Source organism: Armigeres subalbatus, chromosome 1, assembly GCF_024139115.2.
Source record: "Armigeres subalbatus isolate Guangzhou_Male chromosome 1, GZ_Asu_2, whole genome shotgun sequence".
NCBI classification, from domain to species: Eukaryota; Metazoa; Arthropoda; class Insecta; order Diptera; family Culicidae; genus Armigeres; species Armigeres subalbatus.
The window spans coordinates 184,009,078-184,033,364 of NC_085139.1; the positions used below are offsets into that span (position 1 = coordinate 184,009,078).

At 43.5% G+C, this 24,287-nt stretch overlaps 1 long non-coding RNA gene across 2 annotated transcripts in view; it reads right to left on the minus strand.

Annotated features, from left to right (window-relative positions):
* The window catches only part of LOC134205591 (uncharacterized), a 340,754-nt gene that overhangs the window by 153,914 nt on the left and 162,553 nt on the right, over positions 1-24,287 (minus strand). For both annotated transcript variants that reach the window (XR_009978157.1, XR_009978158.1), the window contains one exon: positions 12,887-12,951. This is a non-coding gene — a long non-coding RNA (uncharacterized LOC134205591). The remainder of the gene's footprint in view (positions 1-12,886; positions 12,952-24,287) is intronic.

Genomic DNA, 24,287 nt, shown 5'->3' on the forward strand with positions numbered 1-24,287 from the left:
TGTAAATTATTCTCCGATATCACGAGTGTACGCACTTACCGCAGTGCGAATATTGAATCCGACCACTACCTCGTTGCAGTATGCCTGCGCTCAAAACGTGCAACGGTGTACAACATGAGTCGGAGTTGTCGCGGCTAAACATTGGGCGGTTACAAGACGGTAGACTATCCCAAGGCTACGCGCAGTAGCTGGAATTGGAACTCACAATGGAAGAGCAGCTAGGCGCGCAGTGTCTCTTGAAGATGGCTGGAGAGATATTCGATCCACCATTGGAAGCACCGCAACCGCTACACTAGGCACGGTGCCCCCGGATCAGAGAAACGACGGAGAAGAATGCAGCATGGGCGAGATTGCTGCAACACCGCACGAGGGCGAACGAGGCACGATATAAACGGGCGCGGAACAGACAAAACTCGATTTTTCAGAAGAAGATCGAGACCATGAAGAGACGGTGCAACTATACCGCGCTTATAACGCAAGAAAGTTCTATGAGAAGTTAAACCGTTCACGTAAGGGAACCTTCTTACAAACGAGCGTGAGGTTATCCAAAGGTGGCGGCAGTACTACGAAGAGCACCTGAATGGCGATGTGGCAGACAACGGTGGTGATATCGTTATGAACCTAGGAGCACGCGCGCAGGACATACAACTTCCTGCTTCGAATCTCCGGGAAATCCAGGAGGAGATCAGCCGGCTGAAAAACAACAAAGACCCTGGAGTTCATCAACTACAAGGAGATCTGTTCAAGCACGGTGGTGAGGCACTGGCTAGAGCGTTACACTGGATAATTACCATGGTTTGGGTGGATGAGGTTCGGCCACAGGAGTGAAAGGTGTCGTGTGTACCATCTACAAAAGGGCGATAAGCTGGATTGTAGCAACTACCCGGTAGTACCCGGCAGAACATGGAACGTTATAGACGGTAGCGGAGACAGCAGGCCCGCCTTTTTCAGAAGAAGAGAGGCCGCCTGGCACGGCAAATGCTGGGTAAAGCGTACCATTGGTACTTCGCCTACCTGAAGGAGTAAAATAGACCTCATCTCGCGGTCCTTAGCCTCTTACCCAGCAACTCCTATGCCTACCTCCCCACGGTTAGGGAAGATCGGGTAACCAACCCCGGTGGGAACTATGGTCGTATGCTGACAGGTAGGGGGGGGGGGGTTTGCTCCGGAGGGGCAAATATTATTGAGCGTCTGTTCTCCATGTCAGGATCGGCTCACAACAGCGTCTGTTCTCCATGTGGGGGGCGGCTGATCATCGTCCGAGTGCCAGCGAGGGACTCCAAGTGAAACTGTGCACCATGGTACACCGGAAATAAGGAGGAATGGTCCTCCGGAAATTTAGGGGGTTTGGTGTCAGCCAACCAAAAAAAACTCACGCAACGAACAATCAACAAGAGAGTACGGACCGAAACCATCGGCGAAGACCACTGCGACGAAAAGGGACTAGCGATTGGAAACTCGGTTCGTGGAACTGAAAATCTCTCAACTTCATCGGAAGCACACGCATACTCGCCGATGTGCTCAAGGACCGTGGATTCGGCATCGTAGCGCTGCAGGAGGTTTGTTGGAAGGGATCAATGGTGCGAACGTTTAGAGGTAATCATACCATCTACCAGAGCTGGGAACAGCTTTCCTTAGTGATGGGCGACATGCAAAGGCGCGTGATCGGGTGGTGGCCGATCAACGCAAGAATGTGCAAGTTGAGGATCAAAGACCGGTTCTTCTACTTTAGCATAACCAACGTTCGTAGCCCACACTCCGGAAGCGCTGATGATGATGAAGACGCTTTCTACACGCAGCTGGAACGTCAGTACGACAGCTACCTAAGCCACGATGTCAAAATCATTATAGGAGACTTGAACTCGCAGGTTGGCGACTATTGGAAAGTTCAGCACACACCGGCTGACGAACGAAAACGGCCTACGACTAATTGATTTCGCTGCCTCTAAGAATATGGCCATTCGCAGCACCTACTTCCAACACAGCCTTCCGTATCGGTACACCTGGAGATCACCACTGCAGACAGAATCACAAATCGACCACGGTCTGATTGATGGACGGCACTTCTCCGACATTATCGACGTCAGGACATATCGTGGCGCTAACATCGACTCTGACCACTATCTGGTGATGGTTAAACTGCGCCCAATAATAATCCGTCATCAACAATTTTGGTACCGACGGCCGCCGCGGTGCGACCTAGAGCACTGAATCAACCTGAAGTCGCCACTGCATACGCGCAGAATCTCGAGGCAGCGTTGCCGGAAGAGGGTGAGCTCGATTGGGCCCCTCTTGAGGACTGCTGGAATACAGTTAAAGCAGCTATTAACGACGCAGCGGAGAACAACGTTGGGTATGTGGGACGAAGTCGACGGAACGATTGGTTCGACGAAGAGTGCAGACAGATTCTGGAGGAGAAGGACGCAGCGCGGGCGGTCGCGCTGCAGCAAGGTACCCGGCAGAACGTGGAACGTTATAGACGGAAGCGGAGACAGCAGACCCGCCTTTTTCAGGAGAAGAAACGCCGCCTGGAAGAAGCGGAGTGCGAGGAGATGGAACAGCTGTGCCGTTCTCAAGAAACACGCAAGTTCTACCAGAAGCTCAACGCATCCCGCAAAGGCTTCGTGCCGCGAGCCCAAATGTGCCGGGATAAGGATGGGAGCATCTTGACGGACGAACGTGTGGTGATCGAAAGGTGGAAGCAGCACTACGAGGAACACTTGAATGGCGCTGAGAGTACAGGCAGTGAAAGTCAAGGCAGCAGAGGAGATGACTACGTCAGTTCAGCGGAGGATGGAAGCCTAACAACCCCCACCTTGAGGGAAGTTAAAGATGTCATCCAACAGCTAAAGACAAATTAAGCAGCTGGTAAGGATGGTATCGGAGCGGAGCTCATCAAGATGGGCTCGGAAAAGCAAGCCACTTGCCTGCACAAACTGATGGGGGCCATCCAGAAACCACGTGGTCATATTTTTTAAGATTTTCAACCCCCCCTCCCCCCATGTGGCTTATCGTGGTCATTTGGCAGACCCCCCTCCCCCCCTTTGACCACGTGGTTTTTCCTCAAGTACAAAAATTAAAAAAAAACCTTATGTAACTAAAACATATGGTTAAACCGATCAATTTTGAAGATGGACAATTTCAACCGATTTAAAATCAAACTAAACCCAGCATGGAAATTATAAATTTTCATGAATTCGAACATTTTGATGATGTTATCATGTTGTAATGTGTATCGTGTATTAGGATATCTAGAACTCGTACACCTTCGATGCATCAGGAGGATACAAACAAATCTGGACTCGCGAACATGTTAAAAAAAATTCGAGGAAAAATTGTAATGGTTTAGAAATTTTCCAAAATATCCCTATATTATAATTGATTTTTTTTATTTTTTTATCAGTGATTTTTTTTAAAATAATTATAAAGTTCATCACTGAATATCCCTATAGATTCCTAAGAGTATTTGGAACCTTCCGTAGCTCTGGAGGTACTGGAAATTCTTAAGATATATAAACCTCAGCGAAGCATCTGAACTGAACTCTTACAACAAAAAGTTTGTCAGAGAATCACAAAGTTAATATGTAATCAGAGAGATGCAAATAAAACCTCGTACTGTTGTTTATTATGAGTAGAAACCCTGTAGAATTCACAGTTTTGATTTCAGAATAATCCAAATAGTTTACATTCCAAAATAACAGGTATTATCAGGTTTAAGTATAAATTAGAAAAAAAAAATCCAGCTTACTTTTTTTTTACAGAATCTCTAAAGCTTTTTTTCAAAATCCTGGGCAACTTTAATGAATCTTCAAAGGAAATTCTTTTAAATTTCCAATGGATTTTTTTCGTTTTCCAAAAGAAATTCTTAGACATTTTCAGCAGTTTTTTTTTTTAATTTCCAAAACAAATTATTCGGAATATGCCAAAATATTTCCGATGGAGATTCCTAAGATTTTCCAGTAGAAAATCGAAAAAAGTTCATCTGAAACACCAATAATGAATTTCCCGAGGAAATTCCGATGTTTTTACAAGTGGAAATAACGAAAAAAATGTACTTTGGTAGTACTTGTGAAGGTTGTACTTTTGAAGCGTTTAAAGTAGGAATTCCTTGAAAAATTAAATCAAAATTTTTAAGATTTTCTTATGTGAAAATTCCTTAAAATTTCTAAATCATTTCCTGTGCATCTTTGCATGGTAAAGATGGATAAAGATTAAAGATGGTAAAGAAGCAATGTTCAGCTGAACCTACAAAGAAATCAAAATGACTTCCCAAAGAAGAATGAATTCCCGATGAAATTTTTGGAAGAATTTATGGTACAAATAAAAAAAACAAGAATCTCGAGAATTTTAAAGATTTATTTTTTGAAAATCCAAAGAATTTTTTGAAGATAGTCCATAGACTCTTCCGTGGAAATTCTAAACAATGCCTCGAATAAAAAAAAATACTTGGAAAATTTTGAAAATGTGATAGAATTCACAAAGAGCGTAAAAAAGTATTCCGAAAAATTTTCAACAAAATATCAACGGAAATATCAAAGTGTTTCATGTGGCATTGGTTGTTTAATATCTTTCGGAAATTCAGAAGAGTTTGTATTTAAAAATTTAGAAGTTTTCTCTTCTTCTATGGCTCCATATTCCAACTGGAAGTTGGTCTGCTTTTCAACTTAGTTTATTCTATTAGCATTTCCTAAGTTATAAATTGAAAGCTTTTATATGCCAGCCATTGCACGATTATATATCTTGTTTAGCTAGTACGATGGATACACTATACCTAGGATGTCGAGAATGTTTCCCACCCGAACACATCCTAGACAGGAACGAGAATCGAACTCGTCATCTCCGGGTTGGCAACCCTACGCCTTTTCTCGCAAAGCTAACTGGAGACTGAACATTTTGAAGTGCACTCCTTTAAATGTTCGAAAAACTTCTTTTGGAAATAAAGAAGAATTTCTGGTGAAGATTCGAAAGAACTTGTCGTAGAAAATTTCATTAGAATGTAAAAAAAATATATGAAAATATGAACAAAAAAAATATATGTATTTCCCACGGGACTGTTTTGAATTTTCAGACAGAATTCACATGGAATTTTTTTCGGAGTTTTAAGGATTTTTTTTCGCAATTTACACTGGAGATGTTTTGTTTTTTTTCATTAACAATTTGTAGCAAAATTTCCAAGCAAAATTTTTCAGAGAGAATTGTTCAAAAATCATTCTGAATGCCAGCACTTTATCAGGATGATATGAAGTAATGTCAAAGTTTTTACAGGAAATTTCTTTACTGGATTTTTCCTGAATATCCACAAGAAATTCTTTTGAAGTTTTTTTCTTGGATTATTGTAAAAACATGAATATTTTTCAAATTTGTAGCTGCAGTCCGCCGATGCAACAGTGTCGGCGGCGTTATGCTAAAAACCATCTGCGGCGGTGACGTGGCGCGGCGGAATTTTTTTATATTTTCCCATTTTTCCTTTCCTTTTCCTTTTCCTTTTTGAGACTGAATCGCAACCTGTTCTTTCCTTTATTTTTTTATGGAAAAAGGATCTAAGGCTAAGATGGTCAAATAGCGCAGATATGCATCGGCGTTACGACCGACGCTGCGTTACCGGTTTTTCTCGATGCACACCTGCGTCTTTTCAACGCTGAGTTGAAAAGACGCTACGTGGGCATCGGCCCTAAGATGCGCTTTGCGTTTAATGATTAAATCATTAAATTTTAATGATTTGTATTTTTACACCGCTATTGTTATTCACCAAAATTTTTTCGTGTAAAAAAAACCACGTGGTTCAAGAGCAACACTTATCGTGGTGATTTTCCAAACCCCCCCTCCCCAAATATATGACCACGTGGTTTCTGGACGGCCCCATGGTCAGAATCTGGGAAACTGAACAGCTACCGGAGGAGTGGAAGGAAGGGGTTATAAGTCCCATCTACATGAAAGGCGACAAGCTGGAGTGTGAGAACTTTCGAGCGATCACCATCCTTAATGCCGCCTACAAAGTGATATCCCAGATCATCTTCCATCGTCTGTCACCATTAGTGAACGAGTTCGTGGGGAAGTTATCAAGCCGCCTTCATTGATGGCCGCTCAACAACGGACCAGATCTTTGTTGTACGACAAATCCTTCAACAATGCCGTGAATACCAGGTCCCAACGCATTATCTGTTCGTTGATTTCAAGGCAGCATACTACACTATAGACCGCGTAGAGCTATGGAAAATTATGGACGAGAACAGTTTCCCTGGGATGCTTACCAGACTGCTCAAAGCAACGGTGGATGGTGTGTAAAACTGTGTGAAGATTTCGCGCAAACACTCCAGTTCGTTCGAATCTCATCGGGGACTATGACATGGTGATGGACTTTTGTGCCTGTTGTTCAACATTGCGCTAGAAAGTGTCATGCGCAGAGCCGGGTGTAACAGCCGGGGTACGATTTTCAACAGATCCAGTCAATTTATTTTGTTTCGCGGATGACAAAGACAAAGTACATGCTTGTTGGCGGAACCAAGCGTGATAGGGCCCGCCTGGGAAGCAGTGTTACGATGGACGGGGATACCTTCGAGGTGTTAGATGAATTCGTCTACTTTGGATCCTTGCTAACGGCTGATAACAATGTTAGTCGTGTAATACGTAGCTAAATCCGGTAGGGTACGATGGGCAGGGCATGTTGCAAGAATGCCGCACAGCAACTCTGCAAAGGTGGTGTATGCTTCTGATCCGGCAGAGACAAGAAGGCGTGGAGCACAGCGAGCAAGGTGGGAAGACCAGGTGCAAAACGACTTGGCGGGCGAGGGCACATTCGGCCTCGAACCGTGTAGTGTGGCGTAAAGTTGTTGATTCAGTTTTATCTGTTGTAAACTACATAAATGAAAATGAAAACAATCGATCGGGCTCACCAATGGTAGCTAATACACGGAAACAGATGTCCGGATAAACTGATATGGTTGATCAAGCCGACGATAGATCGGGTGATGTGCGTTGCTTGAGTTTCAGGGGCATTCTCGAGTCCCTTCGAAACGCGCAGAGCGTTACAGCAAGGTGGTCTTTCGTGTCTGTTATTCAACATCGTTTTGGAGGGATTTATACGAAGGGTAGAGATTGACACGAGTGGTGCAATTTTCACGAAGTCCGTCCAGTTTTTTGGTTTTGCCGACGGCATTGATATTATGGTACATAACTTTGAGAGGATGGAGGAAGCCTACATCAGACTGAAAAGCGAAGCTAAACGGATTGGACTATTCATCAACACGTCGAAGACGAAGTACATAATAGGAAGAGGCTCAAGAGAGGACAACGTAAGTAATTCTCTACGGACACGAGACCTGGACTATGCTCGTGGAGGACCAACGCGCACTGGGAGTTTTCACGCCGCGAAAATCTGTAGACAGCGGTGGGCCGGGCACGTAGCCAGAATTCGGAAAGTAATCCTGTGAAAATGGTTCTTGACAACGATCCGAAGATTTGCGGACGCTCCGCAGACTGCGTGGTTGGCGACGTGCAGCCATGAACCGAGCTGAATGAAGAAGAGTTGTGTGTACTGGACAGGCCACTCCGGCCTTAGTCTGGTAATAAATAAATCACCTTGTTAGCCACTACACTTTACTTGTGAAACTGGAAATTCCTTTTCTGAGGTTGTAATGGCTCACCGAAACTTAGTTTTGGTTCTGTCACAGATATCGAACCAGATTCCTGCTACAGGTCTTGTCATTGGATCGGGGGACCAACACCTGTAATACCTTTTTTGACCTTATTGTATCATTGTCTCCGTGTCCCCTTGGCACTTAATCGGCAAAAAGCAACACTGTGCGCTGTTTCCATGTAGGACCATAAAAGCCATGCGTATGGTTTACGTATCCTTCTGGAGTTTAGGCCAATTTATCTACCAGATCAATTTGGCTTGGATCCAACCGATATCAGGCTTCGATGTTATAAGATCAATTGGTAGGAACTCTAGAATTGTTTAATTGAATTTAAATAAAGTTTTTAGACTCATCTTGATCGTTTATCATGATATATCTAAAAGCATGAGATATCTAAAAGCATGTTGTATCTAAAAACAGGGTTGCTATCGATGTTGTACCCAGTTGTCCTAGTCTTAATTGTGAATCAAGTGAGATGTGGTAGTTTGTTTAGAATCGGTGCCGATCGATAGTTTTAAAAAGGACCTGGCCACAAATTTATTTGAATCAAGCTTTTTGGCCGATCTTTCATTATGATTACATTCCAGAAGTCTTCTGATACGTCAAGCATGAAAAACCAACCAAAAAGTAGGTTCCTGAAGTCGCTGGGGTGCCCCGGGGGAACTTGTGGAAGGGGTCATTCCAGTTTTAGCACCAAAGCTAGTCATTCGACGGCTCGTTCCTCATGCTTTTCGATCAGGAAGCGAGGCATGAATATAAAATTGGCAATTGAGGACTCTGACGGTTCCGGGACCTATGGATTACCCACAAGGGAACCTGCAGATGGGGTCGTTTCTGTTTCAGCGCCCAAACTAGTCTTTTATCACGGTTTTCTATCAGGAAGCGATGTATGAATATAAAATGGGTCATTGAAGACTTTGCCCGCTTCCGGGACCTACCAATTGCCCAAGAGGAACATGTAGAAGGGTGCATTTCAGTTTTTGCGCCAAAAGCAGTCATTCGACGACCCTTTTTTCAAGGTTTTTGATCATGAAGCGAAGAATGAACAACATGAAATGTATTATTAGCGATTCTGACAACTTCCGGAACCTATGGATTGATCCAGGTGAACTTGTAGAAGGGTACATTTCAATTTTGACGCCAAAACTAGTCATTCAACGTTTTTTTCATGGTATTTTATCAAGAAGATTTGAGTATAAAATGGACCATTGACGACTCTGACCGTTTCCGTGATTGCACCAGAAGAACCTGTATAAAAGGATATTTTAGTTTTAGCAGCAAAAGCAGTCATGCGACGGCACGTTTCTCATGGTATTCGATTAGGGAGCCAATCATGCATATAGAAAATGTATCATTGAGGTCGTAGTAAAGCCGGGCAAAATAGGAATAATTAATTATATATTTGATTAAGATAACAGTTCTATTTGATAATCTATACCGCACTCCACCGTTAGAAATGAAACTCAAGTTAGTTATATTTTTCTGTGGGGAGCCGTGAAAAAGAGTCGTCTTATAACTTGTTTTGGCACTAAATTTGATATATTCACTTCTACAGATTTTCATTTTCTGGTTTGCCGAAGGTCATGGAAATGGTCTGAGCCATCAATGGTGCATCTTAAATTTATGATTAGCTTCCTGACCCAAAACCACGAAAAATGTGCTATCAAAGGAATGGTTTTGGAACTGAAACTGAAATGTACCTTTTGCGTGCTCCTCTAAAATAATTTGAAAGTCATTGAAACGGTTAGCATCGTCAATGGCAAATTTCATGTTCATGATTGGCTAACTGATGGAAAGCTAATAAAAAAAAGCCGTCGATTGACTGAGTAGTTGATATTGACTTTTAAACTGTAAAAAAAAATCCTTCTATCCTGGAAGTGGTTGGAGTCGTCAATGGGCCATTTTATATTCATACTTCCCTTCCTGAACGAAAACCATGAAAACATGTAGTCAAATGACTTCTTTTGGCGCTAAAACTTAAATATCCCTTCCTACATGTTTCTCTTGAGCAATAACCTAGTCTCGAAAGCAGTCAGAACCGTCAATGGTCCATTTTATATTCATACCTCGCTTCCTGATCGGAAACCGTGGAAAAAGTATCGTAAAATGACTAGCTTTGGTGTTAAAACTAGTCAAAGGGTCCCCGTTCTACAAGTTCCCCGGGGGCACCCCAGCGATCCGTCTTTTTGGTCGGTTTTTCATTTTTGACACATCAGAAGACTTCTGGAATTCATAATGAAAGATCGGTCAAAAAGTTTGATTTAAATGAATTTGTGACCTGGTCCGAGCCGATAGATAGCGGCTCCGATTCTAAACAAATGGCCATGTCTCACTTGATTCTGGTCCGATTTCGAATCAACATATGGTTCCAATCAGAAAGAGCCCTACTTTATTTGTGGTTACTAATTTTATTCTGTTTTTAACCACAGCTCATCCTAATATTCATCACAACTTTACGGCTGTGAAACTAGCTTCGAAAATCACGGAATATCTCCGGTATCGGATGGCCATGGTTGGTTCCATGAACATATCGTACATTAACCTTCTATTTCAGGCATCCCTGAATTGTCACAATCGGATAATAATTGATATAGTCACAACACATCTAATTATACCCCAAATTTCCCTATCGCAGTTATTTTGGACATCCCCTGTATATGTCTAAGCTACTGCTTTTTTTATTCTTGTATATGAGTGATTTTTTGAGTGACTTAAGAGTTCATCGCTATGAGCCCCAGAACTATTTTCGTAGAACACAATGGGTCTAAACTCAGGAATGATTTGGAGAAGTAAGAACATCCAATTTAGTCATATCTAAAACGTAAATCATACGCATGACCCGGGCCTGAAAACTGTCGGCCCGGGGCCTCTCTCCGGCAAAATCCATCTTTGACTACGTCCTATGCGGACAATCGCTCACTCGAGTTCAGCACATCATGGATCTTGACGTTATCCTGGATAGCCAAGTCGAGCCAACTCGGTTAATCAGCCGGCGCTTCAACGAGTTTTCAACCTGTTTGACTTCAACGAACCTGTCGACGTGTTTCGTCATCTGATACTCGACTCTTTCCATACTGTTGTCCATAACCGATTAGTAAGTTTTATTCATTTAGATATTTTATTGACAGTTGAATTTTAATACATAGGCGAATAAACAATTTACCAATTTTGGTCTTGTCATAAGATAAGTTAGTATTATCCCATTTATACCACTTGATTGCAACTTCACGGATGCGTATTCAACAGTAAGACCGTCTCTGAGGAAAAAAACAACATCCATTCCCCAAGGCTTCCAAGCGCAGCTCAGAAGCCTACATCTTCCAGTTCCAACATCGGGTGCTGCTTGTTGCAACAAAAAGGCTCATCGTCGCAAGTAGCTACAAACGAGACAGTGTGAGATGGTATCGTTCTCATTCGGTCTTACTGAATCACTCCGAGTTATCAAAACTGTACTCTTGCCGCGCCGGCATACGCTCGTCCCCTCCGGGTGAACAAAACCCGATAAGATAAGCTACGGTATTTGAACACTACGAACGGGTGAAACGTGGCCGTGAGGCGAAGGCGAAGGTGGATGAATGAGATATTTACATATCCTTACAACACCAACTAGAGTAATATACTCACTCAGGGAGCCAGTTGGCAAGAGCTTCACTGTAGCACTAGCAGCAGTGTTTCGCTAAGCTGATTAACAAAATTTTCAGAGTCTTTATCAACGGAGTGGAAGCCGGCAGAGGCGGCGAGGCCGAAAGTTTTACCCATAACGAATACTGGATCATTTTCCAGTCTACAAGCTACTTTGACTGTGGAGACGAGCTCAAGAAGCTGCAAATTTGTTTTTGGAAGTTTTCTGCCAGTGGATATGCATTGCCTGGCTCCCGATGCACTCCTGGCAGATAGATGTTTGTATTTCCGTACTGGTAAAGTAGAGCGTGAGTAATGGATTACATTCAAGGAGCAATTTATGAACTTGAGTTTATGAGTCAAGTAGGAGGGGATTACTGATTATGTATTTGCTAAATTAAATAAGTGACAAAGAATGGTATCGCATTTTAAATTTTATTTGTAGAATGTTTCAAAACGTTCCAATTCTTCAGAGAAGTATGAAATTGGTATTCAGAACTTTTGTTCCATACGTCATCTTAAACCATAGATGAGTAACTTACTTTTAGTTAAGTTCTGCGCCCATTATGGTCAAAAGGATTACAAAATTTCATCTGTTGTCAAAAAACCACGAGAAAGTAGAATTCTCATCTCATAACATATCAATTAAAATATATGAGTTACATCCTTCATGTACATACCACAAATCACCTGTCACATTCACTCTCTAGTACTAGTGCAATTCTTTTTTACTATATCGCCAAATAACTGGAAAAAATCATCCTCTACAAACTAAATGAAAAGCAACATCAAACATGATTTTTTCTCCCTATTTTCCATTATCAACCAAATCAACCAAAACCCAAACACGGTCCATTTCCTTTGTACTGGTTACCATCAGAAACTACAAAAAGCTTGCCTCGTGGAGATAATTCCCCTGACCTCTTGTACGAATCTTCCCTCCAAATAAAAAAGAGCAATGCACCACAACTGGAACACTTCATAAAAAGTTATGTAGTCCGGCCAGATTTTCCAAGTTCACTTCTTCCTCGTGCCGGGTGGGTTCCCCTCCTCGGTGGCTTGAAACAGAAAGGGTGAACATTTTGCGGTTCCAGCAGCGGTGGCGCCCCTCCTTGTTGACTGGGATCATCGTCGGCGACTCCTCGTCGGGTACATGACCGTGCAAAATAACTGTGGTGGAAAATTACTCGCAGGAAGTAACAACAAGCAGCCAAGAGCATCGTTCTGGCGCGGCGTTCGACACAGAACCATGAAGCGGTTTCCGCTTCTGCCGCGTTCGCTGCTGCAGTTTAACGAGTGCATTGTTGTTCACATTCAGCACGGACTCGGGATTCTGTTTCCAAATCGATGGAAGAAGGAAATTAAAAAGCCATACAGCCGCATGAATACCTATACCGTGCAGGCAACCAACCAAACTGGTCATCGTCGAGTCGGCTGTGTTCGACAGTCACGGTCGCCGTCACCGCCAACGAAGCAATCGATATGATGCAGAGTATTTTCCACGGTTTTAGGTTCGGTTGTTACTTGCCTTCGGGCAGATCATACGTATACCGGGTTCGAGATTACAGAGATAGATTTTTTTTTAATTTTGCCTGGTGGCAGATTAGTTAACACGATGATGGACTTACCTTGATGAGTCTAGTTGATGGTCTCCATTGCCGTTCAAACTGTCACTATTAGTAGAAACTGTATTCTGAAATAGAAGAAATATGAGAGTTAGTCCTTGGTGAAGAAGAGAGTAATGTCAATATTATGAATTCAATGATAAGAATCCCTAGAAGATATTGAGTTCTTTGAGATATTCACTGTAAACAATCGCCCATGGTCTAGAAGTGCCGAGTTGTTAAAGATGAAAAACATGTTCAAAAGCAATATCCTCCATCCACTCGGATATGTCATTGTAACAGTTTAAGGTACTGATGCGGAAACCAAAGACATATCATCGTCGTAGTGGAAACACATTTTTACTATGATTAATGAGATGATTCGTGAAGTTAAATGTTTTTTACAATGATATGGAAATGCCAATATCATCTGCCAACCTTAGACGTACATGTTCATGATGTAATTAGCGGTGAAAGTACGAATTTGATAGTTCCGTTAGGGTACGGAAGGCGGAGGGTAATATTTGTGATGATATAAATTTAGCGTCCTTCCTTTTGCCGAACTCCCGTATGAAGAGGGAGGGAAGAGTTTCAATGTGGAAGCTGATAGGGGAACTAGGTTTAAAATGCGCCATTCAGCTAATACGAGCCATTGCATTTTCTGCGTTAATAGGCTAAATTAAGTTACAAAAGCCTAAACATGTTTTTAGATCAACAAATTAAGTAACAAATAGTCAAGACATCTACAATAATTTTTTTAAAAAATTTTGATAAAATTTAAGCTTCCGTTCCCTTAAGGATTTTTCACTAGATAAAAACATTTTTTCAATAGTCTCTGCACATGTCTGGAAAAACAAATTAGTAAAGATTGTGCCAAGTTCAAGTAACTTTACTACATTTTTCATAGAAAAACACACATTTTATTAAAACATTTGCATGCAGGATAAAACGCGCCTATCTGATGTGCTTGACTATGGATGTCATAGTTTGAGAAGGGCGTGTGCCAATAATAATTTATTTTTAAATAATTATCAATTAAAAAGTAAAAAAGTAAGAATTGAAAAGTGAGAAAATAAAAATGAACAGTGATGAGTGAGAAGTTATGAGTGATGAGAAGTGAGAAACAACAAGTGAGAAGAAGGAATTGAGAATTCCACTAAAAAGCCCTCAATAGTTTTATAATCAATCGTGAATTGTAAGCTGAGATGTGGGATATGAGAACCAAAGCTTAAAGTATTCATCTTTATGAAGCAACTTCAGTCCGAATATTGACAAACATCGCATGATTATTCAAAACATAGAATGACATAGTCAGATGACTACTCCACAAACTCATTCATTCGACTGTCACTGAGTGTGCTTACTGTGTGCAGAAAAAACATAATTAGCATTGTTTATATTGATGTTTACCGTAGAAAGTGCCTCGCGGATGCAAATCGGATTCAGTTCTATGTGATAAATTACTTTACTCATTTAAAACGTGTTCAGATTCCAGATAATTTATCAATTTGTAGAAAATGCATAAATATTCAATGACTAATATTCAACCGAATATTGACAGTCCAGAGCCGACTATGAATGTGTCTGGAAGTGAGCTGACAAATGAACGGCGGACTTCACCAAAAAAATCGATTATTTTACGATCTGAGATGGAGTGAGATGGGAGAAGCAAGAAAAAAGAATGAGAATTGAGAAGTGAGAAGCGATAGGCAAGCAGTAAAAAGTGCGAAATAAGATGTGATCAGTGAAAAGCGAGAAGCAAGTAGTAGAAGGTGAGAAGTAATCAGCGGGATACTTTGAGTGAGAAATGAGCAGTAGAAAAGCATGAATAGGAATATGATAATTGATAAATGGGGTGTGAGAAGTGAGAAACGAGACGTGCAAGGTACAAGGAGTGAAATTGCAGAATAGAGAAATAAAAAGCGAGAATAGAGGCGAAGCGAGAGAAGTAAATAGTGTGGAGACTACTCAGAATAGAGTTTTTTCAGCATATATTTTAGGGCATTTAAGAAATTCCTGGAGTAAGGGCTAAAGATCTACAAGCGTAGCTAAAGATCAATCGGACTGTTTCAATTATGGCACATGTCCTTCTGGATGTGTAGAATAGAATGAGCCAACGTAAAAGATTCTGGTCCATTCAAGAAATCCCTGGAGCTGGGCCTTAAGATCTACACGCGCTACTGAAGATGTATCAGACTGTTTTAAATGTGGTACATGCCTTTTTGGATGTGTAGAATAGAATAAGTCGGCGAGAGAGGTTCTCGGTCATCCACGAAATCCCTAGAGTTAGGTCCTTAGATCTACACGCGTAACTAAAGTTCAGTCGGACTGTTTAAATTATGGCACATGTCCTTTTGGATCATTAGAATAGAATGAGCCATCGTAAGAGATTCTCGGTCATTCAGTAAGTTGGGGAGTTGGGCCTTAAGATCTACACGCGTCACTAAAGATTTCTCGTAATGTTTGAAATGTGGTACATGCCCTTTTGGATGTTGTTACCGGCGGGTAACATTTGTTACTTTTGTTAATTCGAGCGTAAAGATGTAGAGTTCCATTGTGCGTAGGAAAGATTTGTAAACGGTGATTTCAAATCTTGCGGTGGGTGGCTGAAACGCAAGCCGCAGAATGAGCTACATCGCCCAGTGAGCGATGATATAGATAAAAGAAGAAAGGCGGACACATAAAACGCGTGTTTTCTGTGGAGAGATGAGTGCCCTAGCAAGAGGCTGGAGGGACAGCGTAAAAAACAAATGACGGTAGTCAGCGTTGTGGAATCAAAGAGGGGAGTTTTCTCCTTCTCGGAAAATTGGAAGAAGTTTCAGAGTGAGTTGGTGCAAAGGTTTACAGTAATAAGGACGCCGGAGATTTTCGAGGCACGCTAATCGCACTCGTGATAAGCAGTTCAATCGCCGGAAGGATTCCAAGCTAGAATTCCAACGCGCTACCTGGACGCAAAATCCAGACGTTATTCTTCTGGAGAAGCAGTGCCCATGATGATGATCTGCAGTCAGCTGCCATCGTTGGGTATTGAGACTTCCTCATCATGTCCACGGAGACGTATTCGAATTCAGCGCATGGTTTTAAAGACGGGATGTCCACTCGAGAGATGTGTCTTGATTCAGATGGCTGAATAACACAATTTGGCAGTTCTTCCGAAGCTGCTAACAAAGAAAAGATAAATTACATTGGTGAAACAGTTCTAATCATTCTATTTTAGGGTAATAAGGTATGAAACACCCTCCTAATCACCCGTGGGAGTGAATTACTCCATCTTGCCCTATTATGTTCTTGATGCTTCATAAATCATATCATTGACTACTAAATAAGCACAGGGCATCGTTTGCTACTATTGCCGCGGATACTGTGGATATCTGGTTCACGCTTTGTTAGCAACGGTGGCTCTTCTCGACCTTCTAGTCCCTGAGTAGTTAGTGCGAATAAGGGCGTCCTTGTGATGCCGGAAGCCTCCTTTCAAGAGGCCCGGAAGCCTCCATTCAAGAGGCCCGGAAGCCTCCTTTCAAGAGGCCCGGAAGCCTCCTTTCAAGAGGCCCGGAAGCCTCCTTTCAAGAGGCCCGGAAGCCTCCTTTCAAGAGGCCCGGAAGCCTCCTTTCAAGAGGCCCAAGCCTCCTTTCAAGAGGCCCAGAAGCCTCCTTTCAAGAGGCCCGAAGCCTCCTTTCAAGAGGGCCCGGAAGCCTCCTTTCAAGAGGCCCAAGCCTCCTTTCAAGAGGCCCGGAAGCCTCCTTTCAAGAGGGCCTGAAGCTTCCTTGCAAGAGGCCCGGAAGCCTCCTTTCAAGAGGCCCGGAAGCCTCCTTCCAAGAGGCCCGGAAGCCTCCTTCCAAGAGGCCCGGAAGCCTCCTTTCAAGAGGCCCGGAAGCCTCCTTCCAAGAGGCCTTTCAAGAGGCCCGGAAGCCTCCTTTCAAGAGGCCCGGAAGCCTCCTTTCAAGAGGCCCGGAAGCCTCCTTTCAAGAGGCCCGGAAGCCTCCTTTCAACAGCCCCGGAAGCCTCCTTTCAAGAGGCCTGGAAGCCGCCTTCCAAGAGGCCCGGAAGCCTCCTCCCAAGAGGCCCGGAAGCCCCCTCTCACGAGAAACCCGGAAGCCTTCTTTCAAGAGGCCCGGAAGCCTCCTTTCAAAAGGCCGGAAGCCTTCTTTCAAGAGGCCCAGGCCTCCTTTCAAGAGGCCTGGAAGCCTCCTTTCAAGAGGCCCGAAGCCTCCTTTCAAGAGGCCCGGAAGCCTCCTTTCAAGAGGCCCAGGAAGCCTCCTTTCAAGAGGCCCGGAAGCCTCCTTCAAGAGGCCCGGAAGCCTCCTTTCAAGAGGCCCAGAAGCCTCCTTTCAAGAGGCCCGGAAGCCTCCTTTCAAGAGGCCCGGAAGCCTCCTTTCAAGAGGCCCAGGCCTCCTTTCAAGAGGCCTGGAAGCCTCCTTTCAAGAGGCCTGGAAGCCTCCTTTCAAGAGGCCTGGAAGCCTCCTTTAAGGGGCCCGGAAGGCCTCCTTTCAAGAGGCCCGAAGCCTCCTTTCAAGAGGCCCAGGAAGCCTCCTTTCAAGAGGCCCGAAGCCTCCTTTCAAGAGGCCCAGGCCTCCTTTCAAGAGGCCCGGAAGCCTCCTTTCAACAAGCCCGGAAGCCTCCTTTCAAGAGGCCCCGAAGCCCCCTTTCAAGAGGCTCGGAAGCCTCCTCTAAAGAGGCCCGGAAGCCCCCTTTCAAGAGGCCTGGAAGCCTCCTTTTAAGAGGCCCGGAAGCCTCCTTTCAAGAGGCCTGAAGCCTCCTTTCAAGAGGCCCGGAAGCCTCCTTTCAAGAGGCCAGAAGCCTCCTTTCAAGAGGCCCAAGCCTCCTTTCAAGAGGCCCAGGCCTCCTTTCAAGAGGCCCGGAAGCCTCCTTTCAACAAGCAAGCCCAGGCCTCCTTTCAAGAGGCCCGGAAGCCTCCTTTCAAGAGGCCCAGGCCTCCTTTCAAGAGGCCCAGGCCTCCTTTCAAGAGGCCCAGGCCTCCTTTCAAGAGGCCCGGAAGCCTCCTTTCAAGAGGCCCGGAAGCCTCCTTTCAAGAGGCCCGGAAGCCTCCTTTCAAGAGGCCAGGCCTCCCTTTCAAGAGGGCCGGAAGCCTCTTTCCAAGAGGCCAGGAAGCCTCCTTTCAAGAAGCCCGGAAGCCTCCTTTCAAGAGGCCCAGGCCTCCTTTCAAGAAGACCAGGAAGCCTCATTTCAAAGGCCCGGAAGCCTCCTTTCAAGAGGCCCGGAAGCCTCCTATCAAGAGGCCCGGAAGCCTCCTTTCAAGAGGCCCAGGCCTCCTTTCAAGAGGCCCGGAAGCCTCCTTTAAGAGGCCCGGAAGCCTCCTTTCAAGAGGCCCGGAACCCTACTTTCAAAAGGTCCGGAAGCCTCTTTTCATGAGGCCCAGAAGCCTCCTTTCATGAGGCCCGGAACCCTCCTTTCAAGAGTCCCGGAAGCCTCCTCTCAAAAGGCCCGGAAGCCTCCTTTTAAAAGCCCCGGAAGCCTCCTTTCAAGAGGCCCGGCAGCCTCCTTTCAAGCGGCCCGGAAGCCTCCTTTCAAGCGGCCCGGCAGCCTCCTTTCAAGAGGCCAGGCCTCCTCCAAGAGGCCCGGAAGCCTCTTTCCAAGAGGCCAGGAAGCCTCCTTTCAAGAAGCCAGGAAGCCTCCTTTCAAGAGGCCCGGAAGCCTCCTTTCAAGAAGGCCGGAAGCCTCATTTCAAAAGGCCCGGAAGCCTCCTTTCAAGAGGCCCAGGAAGCCTCCTTTCAAGAGGCCAGGCCTCCTATCAAGAGGCCCGGAAGCCTCCTTTCAAGAGGCCAGAAGCCTCCTATCAGAGGCCAGGCCTCCTTTCAAGAGGCCCAGAAGCCTCCTTTCAAGAGGCCCGGAAGCCTCCTTTCAAGAGGGCCCGGAAGCCTCCTTTCAAGAGGCCAGGAAGCCTCCTTTCAAGAGGCCCCGAAGCCTCCTTTCAAGAGGCCCAGAAGCCTCCTTTCAAGAGGCCCGGAAGCCTCCTTTCAAGAGGCCCGGAAGCCTCCTTTCAAGAGGCCCGGAAGCCTCCTTTCAAGAGGCCCGGAAGTCTCCTTTCAGCCACTTTTCCATCCGGCCGTCTGGCCATACGCCCGCCTATTAGTCCGGCTTCCAACCGACCACCTTTGACTGAACCGTCTTGCCGTCATTGAACGACACCGAAGTCCGCTTCCCTACGCGGCCTGCAGGGGTCATAACCGTCTGACCTACCGTCAACTGCATCATTGGCCGGATTCCTTCTGGTATTATTTTCGTTCGGCAGCCCGCCGACTACCTCACCGCGTGCTCTATGGTGGGCACAATCGCTCGACCAACCTAGTCGTCACCATATCGCCACCAAAGATGTTATCGATCATTTAGTAATTCGCGTTCGATCATTTAGTAGTTTGTCAATAACTCATTCCAAAAGCTGAATTTCGAAATGTGTTGTATGGTGGACTTCTAGTGCGAAGGTTTTTCTACAACTCTGCCTAATGGTTCGTTGTTTGAATACCACTAGTAACGGAGTTATAGCTAAAGTTTCAGTAACTTAGACTAAATGATTACAAAATTACAATCATTTAGTTTAAGCTACTGAGACCCGGAACAAAAAAGGCCTTTTGTTTCCACCCTAGACGGCTGCCGTGGCTAGGCCAGCAGCTAGGGGTTTAGGCCAGATCCCTTCTGGAACTGAGCGGTTCTGGGGCCACAAAATAGGAGTCTTACAATGTGTTGAATAGAATAAGTCAGCGATAGAGGTTCTCGGTCATCCAAGAAATCCCAGGAGTTAGGTCCTCAGATCTACACGCGTAACTAAAGATCAATCGTACTGTTTTTAATGTGGTACATGCCCTTTTGGATGTGAAGAGTAGAATTACTCAACGACAGAGGTTTTCGGTCATCCAAGAAATTCCTGGAGTTAGGTCCTCAGATCTACACGCGTAACTAAAGTTCAGTCGGACTGTTTAAATTATGGCACATGTCCTTTTGGATGGTTAGAATAGAATGAGCCATTGTAAGAGATTCTGGGTCATTCAAGAAATCCCTGGAGTTGGGCCTAAAGATCTACACGCGTTACTAAAGATGTATCGGACTGTTTTAAATGTGGTACATGCCCTTTTGGATGTGTAGAATAGAATAAGTCAACAGCAGAGGTTTTCGGTTATCCAAGAAATCCATGGAGTTAGGTCCTCAGATCTACACGCGTAACTAAAAATCAATCGGACTGTTTTAAATGTGGTACGTGACCTTTTGGATTCATAGAATAGAAAAATTCAACGGCAGAGGTTTTCGGTTATCCAAGAAATCCCTGGAGTTAGGTCCTCAGATTTACACGCGTAACTAAAGTTCAGATGTGTTGTTTATATTATGGCACATGTTCTTTTGGATGGTTAGAATAGAATGAGCCATCGTTAGAGATTCTGGGTCATTCAAGAAATCCCTGGATGTAGGCCTTAAGATCTGCACGCGTCACTTTAAGATTTATCGGACTATTTTAAATCTGGTACATGCCCTTTTGGTTGTGTAGAAGAGAATAAGTCAGCGGCAGAGGCTCTTGATCATCCAAGAAATCCCTTCAGATTGGCAAACAGGTCTGCACGAGTAACCGAAGATAAATCGATCGATTTTGAATGTGGTACATGCCCATTTTTGATAATAAAATATGATGTATCTATGGCATAGTTTGTCGGTTATCCAAGACATACCTAGAGCAAGGCTTAAAGATCCACTACAAAACAAAAGAGAATTTCCCATTAAATTCTTTGCATCACAAAGGGCAAGTGTCATATTCAAAACAACCCAAGTAACCTTTGGTTACGCATATAGACCTAAGGGCTTATTCCAGGAATTTCTTGGACGACCAAGAACCTATGCTTCGAACGCGTTCTATTCTATGCATCACAAAGGGCATGCTTCATATTTGAAACAATCCAAGTAACCTTTGGTTACGCATGTAGACTTAAGGCCTTGGATTTCTTGGTCGACCAAAAACTTATGCTGGGTACGCATTCTATTCTATGTGTCATAAAAGGCATGTGCCAGTTTTGAATCAATCCAATTGATCTATGGTTACCAGTCTTCAAGGTGCAGCCCCGCGCAAATGTTTATCCGTGCTGCCGCACTCGAATGAACATTCGCTTCGGGCTCGAACGTGCACTCGTAAAAATGAGCATGAACCCGAGCGTAGGCTGGATGCTCATGTTTTGCACCGCGCTCACAGCGGCGCTCGAACATTGATGTTTTCAGCGCGGCTGTGAGCGCCGCTTTGAGCACGGTACAAAACATCGGTTACAATCAACAGACATTGCTTGGTTGGCTTGGCTTAGCATTTTGGTGTTGAAACTCTAGTTTTAATATAATTGAATTTCAATGGTTCGATGATACTTTGTTCGTAAAGGTAAAAAGGAACTTATTTATCATCTTATTATGCGCGTAGATATTTGAAATATCCTCAATGACAGAGTATAAGGACATTCTACGAAAAACATAAGCATAAGGAAAGTCAAACCTCGTACTTCTAGCCATTTGTAATTGAATAGCCTTTAGACTTGTTGAGAAGAGTTTCAAAAATTCTTTCGGTTGCTTTCCTGTGCAATTTTTTAATACATATTGTCTTTACATTTCTTCTTCAACTTTGAAAAAGGTGGAAACTTTAAGTTTTATTTAATTTCCTTTAAAAGTCGCACTACTTACACTGACTTATCTTTACATAAGTGAAAAATTGTGTTATGAATGTGTATACTGGGGTCGCTTTTTAAGCGGATTTCATAAATCACGCGATTTTTTAAGCGAATTTCGACATTTACGCCGTTTTTGTACGCGATTGTTTTTACAAAGTTGTTCTACGTGGTTGTACGTGGAACGTATTCCCCTCGCAAAGACCGACCTCATTGTATTAGATTCAAGCGAGTAGGAACGCGGTTATATTTTAAAATGCCGCTAAAATTTACGATATTGGAGGACGGCTTTGTAATCCGTGATTTTGTTTACCTTCAGTTATTATAAAGGTACATCATCGGAAAACATGTTCAAATAATCAATTATGGATCGTATATTTTGTGTATGCAGGGTACCAGTCGCAGAACCCGAATTTTATAGAATTTTACGTAATGTGACTAAGTTGTCCGGCACTGAGGGATTTCTCTCTACTTGAGATGGAAATGTGTGTACATATTTTGGCAATTTGATAATGCAATAATCAGCAATCAGGAGTATTCATCATATAAGCCTCCATGTGCAACTAATGCATAAATTTTAACTCACGTACTTTACTATTTATCTACCTACCAAATAAAAAAAAATTCTATATGTTCAACTAAATGTTTTGAGGGTTTGTGGAAAACAAAGTAAGTTGACACACAGTCTACAATATCGGAACATTTTTTTTCTTCAATGGGTCTACATTTCAACTGCAACTTGACCTGTTTTCAACTAAGGGTTCCCTATTAGCATTTAAAGGAGCCGTTATAATTGAGGCTTTTCTTTGCCTGCCATTGTATACATGTGTTTTGTGTATCTTATGTAGCAAACACAATGAATATACTATGCCCAGAATGTCGAAAATGTTTCCCTCACGAAAACTCTGGACCCAAACATGCTAGTGGCAATCAATTAACTAATCCGTTTATTGTACACTTGCTTTTGTTTTTTTAGGGAGATTCTATATTTCATTTGTTTCCCCAATTGAGTTTCATTCTTTCAATGAAGCTGGATAGAAACAATAATGTTATGTACCATCTTTGCCTATAAATTAAATTTTCATGTTAAAGTTAGTTTGCTTCACGTTTTGGATTATTTTCAACAATAAAACATAACACGCTTGCTTTCAACATACTAAAGGGCCACGCAGAATGGGTACTTTTGCGAACGTTTTGATTGTTTTCCCGTTTTGACGCACGCAAATGCAAATGCTGAAACCATAACTTGTTTTCATCTACGAGCTCCGATTCGTATTTTTTTGCTATGCCGTTCAACTATGGCGAATACGAAACGTGCCGCATAATCGTAAAGCATCGCGCTCGGCCCAAAATCTATTCTCACAGCCTCAGTTCTCAGCCTAAGCACACAGTCTGAGCACACAGCATGCTGGATGAGCACACAGCCTGAACACACAGCCCAAGTTTTGAACTTGAGCTCGAGCCTGAGCTGAGCCGCACCGCGTTCATTTTTCGCACCCATGTTCGATGCTGATGGTAAACACGAGCGTGAAGGAGAACGCGCGCTCGGGATGAACATGAACTTGCAAAAACTGCACTCAAACTCAGCGCCGCTCATGTTTTCGTGAAGACTGATGGTTACACATGTAGATCGAAAGGCCTTATCCCATAGATTTCTTGGACGACCAAGAACCCATACTGTGAACACATTCCATTCTATGCATCACAAAGGGCATGTGCCAGGCGTGTATAACACTTCACAGAGCCATGGTTCTTTCTGATAAATACAATCAATATAATTTTATAATACAGTTAGTAAGAGAGGGGTAGAAGCCACCGTACTCGTGGTGACTCGATGTTGGTTTACAATGTTTAAGGTCACCCCTCACGGAATCCAAGTTTCAAAGGGCTCGCGTTTTCGGAGGACACCACTCGATACGGAAGCAACGCAGAACTGTCATTTTTATTATTCCACGCATGCTGCGACGCAGCAAAGCTAAATCAACAAAAATGACAGTTGTGCGCCGCCTCCGTATCGAGTGGTGTGTCCCCGAAAACGCGAGCACTTTGAAACTTGGATTCCGTGAGGAGTGTCCTTAAGGGTGGACGGTGCTTAGGATTTAGGATTAGGGAATTTCAGCTTCTCGTCATTTTTACGTTTTAAGAAAAGGGAAGTAATGATCCCTTCGTGTGAAGGATGCATTTGCTCAGTAGAAACTAGAGAGGCTACGACTCTTTTTTTTCAATTCAAATATTTGCTCGATCCAATGTAAGTAGAGATATGATCCCTTCTTTGAAAGGAAGCATTTGCTACGTTTAAAACAAGCGAAAATATGAATTTCATTTTATAAAATGAATCCTTTTTAAAAATCATGCATTTTTCCTTTCCTTGATTCTTTATTTTAAAGCATACGTTAGTCCTGTCTACGAAGAGAACATATGACCTGATAGAAGGCCTGGAGCTCTATAATGCCATATTCCAAAAGACAAATTAAAGTAATGTCCGCATGTATGAGTGTTTTGGGAGAGCACAAAAATATGATTTCTTTAAAACAAATACTTTTCATAACGCATGAGAGAATACGAATTCCCTTCCTAATAAAAGGGAGAAATGGGAAAGTTTTCTAGGATACTCTTACACGAAAATCAAAACTAGCCAACAATATATTATCTGGTAATGGCTAACAGATGCCCCGGATGTGAGTTTTCGTATTGAAGAATACCATTGAGTGCTATTTCTTCATCGGTTAGATGAAGGGAGCAATTGTAGGGTAATCTACGTCGACTGCCGCCAGAGGCTC